Source organism: Lynx canadensis, chromosome A1 (genome assembly GCF_007474595.2).
Source record: "Lynx canadensis isolate LIC74 chromosome A1, mLynCan4.pri.v2, whole genome shotgun sequence".
NCBI classification, from domain to species: Eukaryota; Metazoa; Chordata; class Mammalia; order Carnivora; family Felidae; genus Lynx; species Lynx canadensis.
This window is the reverse complement of record NC_044303.2, coordinates 141,450,853-141,463,897: the sequence shown is the minus strand read 5'-3', so window position 1 is coordinate 141,463,897 and position 13,045 is coordinate 141,450,853.

The window sequence follows — 13,045 nt, the reverse complement described above, 5'->3', positions numbered from 1 at the left end:
TCTGAATCCCTTTTCTGATTATCTATAAAGGAAAAAATGAAAGCCATATTTTCTCCTGTAAATGTGGGGATTTCCCAAAAGAGCTGCTCAAGAAGTCCTAGCAGGCTATCTGCACACAGCACATGCCTGTGGCAGCCAGCAGGTTGTCTGTGGTTCCCAAGATATTGCATAAAATCAGTGTCTCAAAACTATTAGCCAGGGTTCTGAGGGCTTGCACCTATTTATTAGATTTTAAGTGTCTTTGAATGCCTCGTGTTTAAAACTTTTCTCTTCAATCCCTGTGATAATACAGCAAAATTGAGCCCAAACATAACCCACTGGACATTTCCTGTCATGCACCTTGAAGGGTATTGTGTAGTAGTGTATAATTTTCAAAGAGAGGAAGAGAAGGAGGGAGAAGAGAGGGAAGAAGGGAGGAAGAAAAAGAAAAGAAAGAAGGAAGGAGGGGGAAAGACAGGAGGCAGAAAGAGCAGAAAAGGGAACTGAAACAAAGGAAAGAAAGAAAAAAGAGAAGGGGAAAAAATAAAAGAAACCAAAGGCACAGAGTTCCCAGTCTACAGAGGTGCACCATTTAGGGTCCTTTGAACATGTCATTGGTCATTCGTTGAAGACTGAAGATGTTGATGTTGCTGACAAGCTAGTGCTTCTGTGATTGCCACAATAAAAAAGAACAGAACAATCAAGTGCTACCAGTGTTGAGTCATTTCTGGAAGAATGAAGTCTATGGTTTACCTTCCGTGATCATCAATGTCACTGGCAATACATGTATTAAACTCCTTTTGTAACTCTTCTATCTAGCTGGCATAGCATTATCCCATTGCCACTATCCCTATCCTGAACCAAGGGAATACACAAACAGTACCTAACTGTCCTCCTGACAACACAGGAACAGATTTTGAGAGGACACTTGAGGTCACCTGTGGCCTCCCTCATTCTAATCTATGAGTAGTTTCAGCATCCTAGCCCGTTTTTCCTCATCAGATTGAAATCTCACACAAATTCAACCAAAGCTACTCTGAGGAAACCAAATACATCTCCTACCTAATTCTAGTCCAGACATTTTCCAGCCTGGATCCCTGCCCTCAGGATGGCTCAAAACAGAAAGAGAGAGGAAAAGGAAATTATCACATGGATGGGCATTAGCCCTGTGATCTGAAATTACAAATTTGCAAAGATTAAATGTAGACTTGGAAGTTCAGTGTTATCAGTAAAATATCACTTATTATTATTTATTAGCAGGGGGTCATAAACATTAACAATAAGAGCCTTGCACTTGTATCTGAGGAGAGGCCACATTGTCAAGTAGCTGCCACACATTTAAGTGTGTTTGAGAGCTGAGCCTCTCCCACTCTTCATTGATACTCATACCACACCCAACATATCTATCATCTATCTATCTATCTATCATCTATCTACCGAGGTGTTTCTTTTTTTTTAATTTTTTTTTTTTTGAGAGAGAGAGAGACAGAGAGACAGAGCAAGAGCAGAGGAGGGGCAGAGAGACAGGGAGACACAGAATCTGAAGCAGGCTGTAGGCTCTGAGCTGTCAGTGCAGAGCCCAACACGGGGCTTGAACCCACAAACTTGAGATCATGACCTGGGCCAAAGTCAGACATTTAACTGACTGAGCCACCCAGGCGCCCCCTGCTACCGAGATATTTCTTTTTTTTTATTTATTCTTTTTTAAAATTTACATGCAAATTAGTTAGCATATAGTGCAACAATGATTTCAGGAGTAGATTCCTTAGTGTCCCCTACCCACTTAGCCCATCCCCCCCCCCACAACCCCTCCAGTAACCCTCAGTTTGTTCTCCATATTTATGAGTCTCTTCTGTTTTGTCCCCCTCCCTGTTTTTATATTATTTTTGTGTCTCTTCCCTTATGTTCATCTGTTTTTTCTCTTAAAGTCCTCATATTATTGAAGTCATATATTTGTCTTTCTCTAATTTCACTTAGCATAATACCCTCCAGTTCCATCCATGTAGTTGCAAATGGCAAGATTTCATTCTTTTTGATTGCTGAGTAATACTCCATTATATATATATATATATATATATATATATATATATATGCCACCTCTTCTTTATCCATTCATCTATCGATGGACATTCAGGCTCTTTCCATACTTTTGTTATTGTTGATAGTGCTGCTATAAACATGGGAGTTCATGTGTCCCTTCGAAACAGCACACCTGTATCCCTTGCATAATTGCCTAGTAGTACAATTGCTGGGTCATAGGGTAGTTCTACTTTTAGTTTTTTGAGGAACCTCCATACTGTTTTCCAGAGTGGCTGCACCAGCTTGCATTCCCAGAGGTATTTCTAACAGAGGCAAAGTTGTTCAATTTTATAGTTGATTCTTGAATATGGGTTTGAACTGTAAGGGGTCCACTTACACATAGATTTTTTTTTCAGTAAATACAGTATAGTATACTATAAATATATTTCTCTTCCTTACTGTTTCATAACACTGTCTTTTCTCTAGGTTACTCCATTATAAGAACACAGTATATAATACATATAACATACAAAATACATGTTAATCAACAGTGTATGTTATCATTAAGGCTTCAGTCAACAGTAGGCTATTAGTAGCTAAGTTTTGGGGGAGCAAAAGTTTCAAGTGGATTTCTTTTTTTTTTAATTTTTTTTCAACGTTTTTTTATTATTTTGGGACAGAGAGAGACAGAGCATGAACGGGGGAGGGGCAGAGAGAGAGGGAGACACAGAATCCAAAACAGGCTCCAGGCTCCGAGCCATCAGCCCAGAGCCTGACGCGGGGCTCAAACTCACGGACCGCGAGATCGTGACCTGGCTGAAGTCGGACGCTTAACCGACTGCGCCACCCAGGCGCCCCTCAAGTGGATTTTTGACTGTGTGGAGGGAGAGAGGGGTGTCAGTGCTCCTAATCCCTGTGTTGTTCGTGCATCAACTATACATTCATCCATCCACCCAACAGATACTTCTGGCAAATATTACATGCCAGGAATGATTTTAGGTGCTAAGAATAGATTGTCAATAACATGAATCCATATTGTCATGATGCTTATGTTCTAGTGAAGGGAAGAAAGATAATTAACAAGAAAAAGAAGGAAAATAAAAGATCATTTTATTATGATATGAAGATAAAAAAATAAATTACTACAATAGAAAGAGACTGAAGGGTAAGCCACTTTAGTTTGGGAGGTCAGAAAAGGCTTCTCTGGGAAGGGATATTTGAACTGAGACGTGAATTACCCCCATGGAGCTGGGAATGAAAGATGTAGGGGAGGAGGATGCCAGACAGGGGAATAGCACATGCAAAATCCTCATGGCAGGAAAGAGCTTGGCAAATTGGAGAGACAAGAAGCTAGTGTAGCCAAATGCAATGGGAAGCCTTGAGATGGTTTTAAGCAGAGAAGAAACACAATATGACTTTTGGGAAAATCACTCTGGCCACCTTGTAAAGAATCAATCCTAGGCAATCAAGGGTGGAAGCTGGTAGGTCAGTAGGAGGCTGCTGGAGTGAGCCAACAAGATCTGGGGGCAACCAGGGAGAAAGCAGTGCGGACTGCTAGAAGTGTTGGCTTCAGAATGCATTCATTTTCAACGTAAGGCTGACAGGACTTGTGATGAAGTACATGTGGGGAGTGGAGTGAGGGGAGAAGAAGCAACAATAGTTCCAAAGTTTTTGGTCTGGGCAGTTGGGGGGATGGAGGTATCATTTACTGAGATAGGGAAAGGTGGAAGAAGAGCAGGAAAAGAATGGGTGGGAAAGCAAGAGCCCTGCTTTGGCCTTGTTCAGTTCAAATCTCTATGAGACATACAAATGAGCTTGTCAAGGGGGCAGATGGATCTATATGTCTTGAGCTCAGCAGAAAGGGCAGACTGGAGTCATCACTTTGGGAGTCATCAGTGTGTAGCTCCCACCAGAAGCCATGGGACTAGATAAGGTCACCAAAGGAGGCCATATAATCAGAACGGGGAAGAGGGCAAGGGCATAGAACCCACACTCTGCACCTGCCAACTGTTATAGGTCAAGCAGAAGAGCAGATGCCAGCAAAGAACCTCAGGAGCCAAGGTCATATAGAAGGAAGAAAATCACCAAAGAGAATGAAACTATTTTAACAAGTTGTCCACTGATATGAAGAGCTAGAAAATGGAAAACTCCCAAATGATTTTACAGGAAAAGACATAGAAATTTGCACATTACCAAGATATATCTGTTGGTGGAGGAAAGCATGGGTTGGAGAAGACTAATGAGGATAATGAAATAATTAATAACAATTCAGAAGGAGCTGAAAAGAGCCTGAAGAGCAAGGGTGTTAGGAATGGAGGGGCAGGAGGAGAACAGGAAAGACACTAGGAGATAGAATAGAATAGGACTTGGTAATGAATGGGCTGTGAGTGAGCGACTCCTAGATGCAGTATCTCCCACTAAGGCCGGTGCTACTCAAAGCAAGCACTCCAGTGACAGTTTGAGTCTGTTGGATCTGAGGTGTCTATGGAACACAGAGGAAAGATATCTAGTAGGTAAGAGGAAAGAGGTCTGCAGGTGATGGGAAATGTTTGGGTTGAAGCTAAAGATTCAGCCATCATCAATACATAGATACAAAAGGAAGCACTGAGCAGGAGAGCTAAGGATCCAGCCTCAAAGACTTTCAAGAGTAAACACAGAGAGGAGTGCACAAAGGAAACTCCAGCAGATGGAAAGTAAGACAACCTGCCCTCCAGCCAGAGGTTGATTCCAGCCTAATTTCTTCCAGGCAAGGACATCAAAACTCTCAACCCCTTAAAGATGACAAATAGAGAGTTACTCCCTAACAAAAGTAATGTTTTTAACGGAAGATGAAAGACAGCTCTACACACACACACACACACACACACACACACTTAACCCAGGAAAATTTTCTGGGGCTTGAAGGTTATTCCTCCTTTAAAAAAATGAGATAGAGACAGGGAGTAGTAGTTAAAAATACTTTTGTTTCTCAAATTTAAGACTTAAAATGCATTTCAATCAAATTCTTAGCAGGCTTTTAAAAATTTGGATATAAAACTGTAGATACAGATAAATTAAAAAGCCATTGCCCTTAGATTCTTACCAACACTCTATTTCTCCCCCTACCCTCCACTCCTCCTCCCCAACTTATGTTTTTCCTTTGATTGCTAGCATAATACTCAAGTTAAAGACAAGAAATGTCCCAATTAACAAAACCTCTGGGAATGAAGCAATTTTGTAAGAGAACTGTCCATGTTTTGAAGTCAGCCATGAGCCTTTGTAAATCAGGTGGACCAGTGTTAATACTGTGTACCCTACATTCAGTTACTAGAAGCTAAAAGACAAACCTGCAATCACAAGTAAGCAAACAAGCCTCCTCATGTATTGTCCACCTGTTTGTAAACAGTTAAAGTTAAATAGCCTCCTCCAAATTCTGAAGTCAGTGAGGCCCCCTGCCTCCCTTTTTCACCTGTCCTCTCCTCTTTTCAATCCAGATGCCCATTCTGTGCTCTCCTGACCTCTTGCTCCTCTTTTCTAAGTTGAGGAAGGACTGAACTCCCCACCTGTGCTCACGGATTGGCTTACAGCACTTTGATGTGAATGCATCCAAATCAAAGTGTTACCTCAGCTAGGAATTTTTATTGTGTCATTTATTTACTTACTACTTCTGTACTTACTGGGGGTTGAGGGATGGGGAGGGATGCCAGGGATAAAGTAAACAGATGGAAAAGTGCTTCAGGACTCAGCTCTCCTAGGCTGAGACCTCCAGCCTGTGTAGGAATTTCGCCTATTTCTCCCACAGTGGCCCGTGCTCCCCACAGCTAACACAAGTACTATACTTTCCTAATGCCACGTCTGTAGCTCCTACCAGACTAAGCTCCTTGAGGGCTGAGTTTGTATCTGTCTTAATTTGGATTCCCAGCACAAAATAAGCACTTAGTAAATGTTCACTGAATGAATAGATGAATTAATTGAAGTTGGGTTGCAGGAGTTATAATGTTGTCCTTTCAAATGACTGAAAAGATGGAAAGATTGTTTAAACAAAGCAAAAAGGCCATTTCTGTATCTCCCAATACCTTTGTTCCCTGAGTGGTGCTAGAAGCTTTGACCTAAAGAGGCAGAAAACCAGACACAGTCATCACCTTCTTCTCCTAGTTCCAAAATGTTAGTTCCTGACCCTAATTTTGGATTCTCCTGTCCTGAGACTCCCAGATGCACATTTTACATTGCTTGGTATTCTTGATGTTTCATCTATCACATCAGTCATACAGACATTTATTGGGATATACTAAGATTCAGGCACATGTAGGGCATCGAGGATTTGACAATGTACAAGACCAGCCTGTCCCTGTGTTTACCAACCTTGCAATCTGGTTGAGTTACTACTCAGTCAACTATCTCAGCCAAAGACTCCTTCACCATCTACCCATCAATCTCTCTACCTAATCAATTCCCTGTACTTCTTATTCTTTATAAATTTCTGAGAACATTGGTTTTTGGAACAGATTTGTTAAATGAAGGTTTACTGAAGTTTGGATGGTTTTGGAATCATAGAAATATTAAAGCTAAAAAGGATTGTGCCGGATACTCTCTGTCTGCACCTCCCGATGGGCTGTACATCCTTCCTTCCCTACCCTGTGCCCTGGGAGGTGGGCTGTACAGAATGAAGCATGTGCCCCTTGCCCTCTAGCCATTAGGAACAACATGGGCAGTAGCTATGTGACTCCACGGCAGCACAGAGCTCTTTCCAAGTTCCAATGTTTGCTATGTCCCCTGTCCTAAGGATGTTACCATCAGCCTACAGACGGTAACAGCTTCGCAACTCTCACTAGCTCATGGATACTGCACCATCCCTTGTTGGTGTAACTACACCTGTCAACACTTGTGGAGGAAAAGACTTCATCTGTTTCCTGAAGGGACTCTAATACGAAACCCTTCTCTTTCAAACTCCAGACATGGAATCATAAATTCCTGAAGAATAAGAACCTACTTTCAATTCCTGGACTTTATGGCAATTTGGAGCCACGTTGTGATTATATTACTATTGGCAGGACACAGACTGATTTTTTAATTAATTTATTTAATTCAACTTATTTAAAATACAGTGTGGTATTGGTTTCAGGAGTAGAACCCAGTGATTCATCACTTACATATAGCACCAGGGCTCATGCCAACAGGGGCCCCTCCTTAATGCCCATCACCCAATTAGCCCATTCCCCAACCACCTGCCCTCTAGCAACCCTCAGTTTGTTCTCTGTATTTTAAGACTCTCTTATGGTTTGCCTCTCTCTCTCTCTGTTTTTATCTTATTTTTCCTTACCTTCCCCTATGTTCATCTGTGGTTTTTCTTAAATTCCACATATGAGTGAAATCATGATATTTATCTTTCTCTGCCTGCCTTATTTCATTTAGCATAATGTACTCTAGTTCCATCCACGTTGTTTGCAAATGGCAAGATTTGATTCTTTATGATTGCTGAGTAGATTCCTATATATATATATATATATATATATATCCCACATCTTCTGTATCCATTCATCAGTTAATGGACATTTGGGCTCTTTCGCTAAATTTGGCTATTTTGGCTCTTGTTGATAGCGCTATTGCCTATTGTTGATAGTGCTGCTATAAACATTGGGGTGCATGTGTCCCTTTGGATCAGCATTTTGTATCCTTTGGATAAATACCTAGAAGTGCAATTGCTAGGTTAGAGGGTAATTCTATTTTAATTTTTTGAGGACCTCCATACTGTTTTCCAGAGTGACTGCACCAGTTTGCATTCCCAACAGTGCAAAAAATGTCCCCCTTTCTCCGCATCCTCTCCAACATCTGCTTTCCAATGTTGTTAATTTCCCATCTGACAGGTGTGAGATGGTATCTTCATTGTAGTTTTGATTTGTATTTCCCTGATGATGAATGATGTTGAGCATCTTTTCATGTGTCTGTTAGCCATCTGGATGTCTTCTCTGGAAAAGTGTCTATTCATGCCTTCTGCCCATTTCTTCAGTGGATTATTTGTTTTTGGGTGTTAAGTTCGATAAGCTCTTTATAGATTTTGGATACTAACCCTTTATGTGATATGTCATTTGCAAATATTTTCTCCCACTTTTCGGTTGCCTTTTAGTTTTGTTGATCGTTTCCTTTGCTGTGCAGAAGCTTTTTACCATGATGAAGTCCCCAATATATGATTTTTACTTTTATTTCCCTTATGTCTAGTAAGAAAACTGCTGAAGCCAAGGTCAAAGAGGTTGCTGCCTGTTTTCTCCTGTAGGATTTTGATGGTTTCCTATCTTGCATTTAGGTCTTTCACCCATGTTGAGTTATTTTTGTGTATGGTGTAAGAAAGTGGTTCATGGAATTTAAGAACATTAAGAAATTAAGAAATTCCATGGAATTTATGAATTCCATGCATTCTTCTGCATATCGCTGTCCAATTCCCCCAGAATCATTTGCTGAAGTTACTGCCTTTTTCCATTGGATACTCTTTTCTGCTTGTCGAAGATTAGTTGGCCATACATTTGCGGGTCCATATGTGACAGACTGACTTTTTAAAACATATCCTATTGGCTGGATGAAATTATGCCAAGTTGAAGGTCAGGCCTGAGATACCAACTAAAACAAGTGTACAAGAAACCTAGTGACAGATGCTGGCATTTCAAATTCTAAGAAGTCACAGCCAGTGGAATCAGGTTCATACTTGACTGTGAGGCTGACATCTACCTATTCCAGTTCTTTCCCCAAATCATACTTGTAAACATGGAAAAGTGCATTTCTCAGTGATCTCCCAGCCTTTTTGTTCACAAATCTACCTCTGTCTGAAATATCTTCCCTGCCCTTGTTTCTATATGTCCAATGCCTTCTCATTATAAAAGCCCTAGCGCAAATTGCTTGTCCATAAATTCTCAAGCTTTCTATGTTATTCCAATCAAGAGATAGCTTGTTCTCCTCAAGATACTTGGATTATTTTATTGTACTCACTCGTATTACTTATCACCTACTTGTGTTAGAATTATTTGAATTCAGGTGTTTTTCTCACTTCTAAACCCCTGAGGAATCCTGAGGGCAGGACAGTATCTTATATATCTTTGTTGCCCCTCAATGCCTCAATGGCGGTGCTTCAAAAACTGAAATTTCTAACTAAATGTTTGTTGACTGACTACATAAATGAATGAATTAACCACCAAATGATTTTTACTTGGGAGGGCGATACAGTTTCTTCTGATTCTCAGAAGACCAAATCATATTTCACTTTTTCATCCAGAAATAGCAAATTCATAAAAGCAAATGGCATTATATTGAGGAGAAATATTTTCAGATTGTTTCCATATGTGTTTCTATATATAACAGTTTTATGCAATATTTTAAATCAAATTCAACACCATGTGGCCATGTATCTTCTAGAAGCTCATAATGATGATTTAGGTCAGAGCTTAAACAATAACAAAAAGTTCTTAAAGGAGGTTTGTTCATCTATCCTTCAGTTCTGCTCATTCTCTAGATGTTTCCTTTCTAGACTTGGCTCTGATGTCACTTTCTGTCTCTGACTTTCTCTGACTACCCCCAGCAAAACTGCTGTCTCCTGAGTTTTTATTGCCCTTGTACAGATCTTTGTTGTGGCTTTTATCCCATTGCTCTACGTTACTTATACGCCCATATCCCAGTGAGCGTAGAAGCTCTTCAAGAGCAGGGACCTAGCTTTGATCACCTACTTCTGTCTTCCCAACACCTAGAATAGCACCTGGCACAGAGTGAGCACTGAGTAAATGTGGTCTAAATTGAATTGGCATAATGTCAACTGTGCACTTTGGCTCCAAAACCCAATCCATGCTTTCTTTGATTTAAATCTGTGACATTTATGGAATTGCATGAGATGTAAGAAAACACACATGCACACCTGCTCTTTGGAAGTGGTGTCCAGATTCTTATCTATACCCAACTATTTTACCTTATCCCAGTTTAGATACCATGGTCACTTCGACATTAACTCTTTTTGCTTGAAGCTATAGGTTAGCTCCTTAGCACAAATTCAGGAACATGTCCTCTTGTAGCTAAACTATAGACAGGGCCAAGTTTTGAGTCAGGGAAGGTGGAGGACAGACATCTAGAATAGACTGAGCATTTGCTCTGTGCTCAGCCCTTTGCATACCTCACCATTTGAATCTTCACACTGTCTCAGGGTCAAGCACTATTCCATTAGCCCCATGTTGCAGTAGGACATCTCCAAGGGTCAATGGAACCATTAATCTTTGACAAAGTACCCCTGGAGTGTTTCTGTGGAGTGAGTATCAGGATAGGAAATTTCTAACTAATTTCCTCTCTAACATTACCTCATAGGTACACCTTGACATTACCTCATCACTACAGGTTCACTAATTCACTGCCTGTAGACACACTTTCCATTACCTGAAGCCCCCAAGATCTCTTCCACACTGGGGCATTTGTACATGCTGCCCCCTCTGTTGTACTGGTGTTCCCTCCACTCTCTTTACCTGGCTAGTTCCTACCAATCCTCCAGCCTCATGGTTCTCAAAGTGTGAACTCCAATCCAGCAATCTCAGTATCATCCAGTAATTTATTAGAAACACAGAGTTTTGGGACCCACATCAGACCTGATGAATCAGAAACTCTGGTGGGGAGGGTACCCAGAGAACCTTTTTATTTTTTAACAAAACTCTCCAGGTGATTCTGATGCACATTGGAATTTGAGAAGCAATGTTCTAGGCTTTATCTGTCACCTCGTCAGAGAGAACTTCTTGACCCCCACTCCCCTATCTGTATCATATCCCCACTGTTAACTGTCTCATAGTACTTACTCATTCATAACAATCTGCAAATTATGCAAGTTGGTGTGTTTTATTTGTTTAAAAATCTACCTTCCTCGCCAGACTGAGTTCTGTGAAGGCAGGGACCATGTATACCCAAAGCCTTACACTGTGCCTGCCACAGAGTAGGTACTCAGTCAATGTTTATTTATTGGTCAGTTTTTTCCTAGCCAATCTGGCTGGGAGCCCTGGGAGTATTCCTTGAGATCACTGAGTACTTCTTTTGCCTCCATCCATAAAGGCATATCATGAAGACAGCCAAGTCTCAATTAGTCACCATCCAGAGTATAGACCACCCATGACTCCCTGTGTCTCAGACTCCCTTCCCTGTCCATTGCTGCGAACCACATGTATAAATGAGAGGGTGGGGAAACTAGGGAATTTGGGAAATTAATTATCAGTAGCCCAGATAATAATTTAGTAAAGGAGGAGAGCAGAGTTCTCAGCTATACTATATTTTTCAGATTCTTAATGGATTCTGACCACTCTTGTTTTTTACTCAGAGCTACTCTAAACCTGCAGAGAAGCCTCACTGCTACTATTAACGTAAGGACTTATTCTTCTCTTTCAGGGACTAATGTGTTTAATATGGAATCAAGATTCACTTTCTATCTAGGCTTGGTTAGACAGATGTTTGGATTTCAATTTCCTCAGAAAAAAATTTTAATACACGTTTTTCTCCCAGTGGCCAATGGAACACCCCTGTGACATCCCCCTTGACAACAGTATCGCTCAATCTTTTCCTAGCTGAGGCTTCACCTTCCACAGGAAGACACCCAGAGGATTGTGGGTAGCTGGCAGCTGGGGGTTAGGAGTCAGGAGAAGGGGCTAGGGTCTTGTCCCGGGGATTCTGGCTCAGGGTAAAGTGTGCTATGTATCCTCTACCATATCTTGATGTTCCCTCGCTGAACCCCAAGACAAAATCAGGTTCACCTGAGCCTTCAAGGCAGGATTAAGGCAGAAACAGTCCTGGCAGAGGCACCCCATCTAAGCCAGCTCTGTCTTGGACAGCATGGCGAGGATCAGGCCAGCCATGTTTCTGTGTTCCTCAGGTCTTCTCTTCCAACACTTGTTCTGAAGACAATTCCTCTGTCCACACTGTGTCGCTGAGCCATGGGGTTCACTTCTCTCTTCACTGCACATCTTAATCAGCACAATCATATCTCCTCAGTCAGCATACAGATTTCCAACTTCTGCATCTGTCACAGAGAAAATTCAGAGAAGTGAACCACCCACCTGGGCTAAGACTTAAAAGCAGGACTTCTGTGGGGTTCTCCTGATCCCCAGTCCAAGAAGGGAATCCCTACTATGTGCTCAGTGCTACAGACATGGTTTGTTTTTCCTAATCTCATTCACCTCCCACATTAACCCTATGTGACAGGCTCAGTACCTCCCTTCTACAGACGTGGGAACTGAAGCCTAGAAGGTTAAGTACCTTCCCAAGATCACAGAGCTAATAAGGAAGCATTTGCACCCCTGGACTATCTGGCAACACCTTTCATGCACCTGTCCCAAACCACCTTCCAATGAACCTTGGGAAAGGGATTATTAAGTGACACCAGCATCCAGTATGAAACCTAGAGCTTGTCCAGTTATACCCTGAGCCTGTGGAGTCCACTTCAGTGTTTCCTTACTACCAAACTTTTCTTTCCCATAGCCTTGTGTACTTGTGTACTTTCTGGGTGATGGAAATGGCTCTAATTCACACCTCCTTTGCCCTTAGCCCTCACCTCCACCCCTGGCATCCAGTAGAAGCACTTGATATAATCACCCAATGGGAAGCATGTGAGACTAGCTGAAAACACATACACAGGCTGTAAACATTGGTCTAAGCTGGGCTGTTGCAAAAGGAATTGTAAAGACCTGGCTCCCCAGCTGCTGCACATTGAAGACAGCCCTTCCTCCCAAGCAGCTCTCACACTTGTAGGCCAGTTAGGGGTGAGATATCAGGGCAGCTTAGAAGATGTTCTCGTTTTCCCACACTGTATTTCTACACAACAGCTTATTCTGTGCCAGTTTTACCTAAATTGACTGAGAAAATTGACACAGAGCTAGAAAGCAAAACCAAGTCAAGCATAGGAACTCCAGTAGATTCAATAAAACACAGATCCGATTTTGTTGGTGCTATGGGAAACCCTTGTTTCAAAAACAAATCGAACAAGACATCCAAAGTAAATGTAGTAAAATCACGCAAACACCCATTTCTAAATATCCTGGAAGATTTCAGGTGACAGGAGCTGGCACTG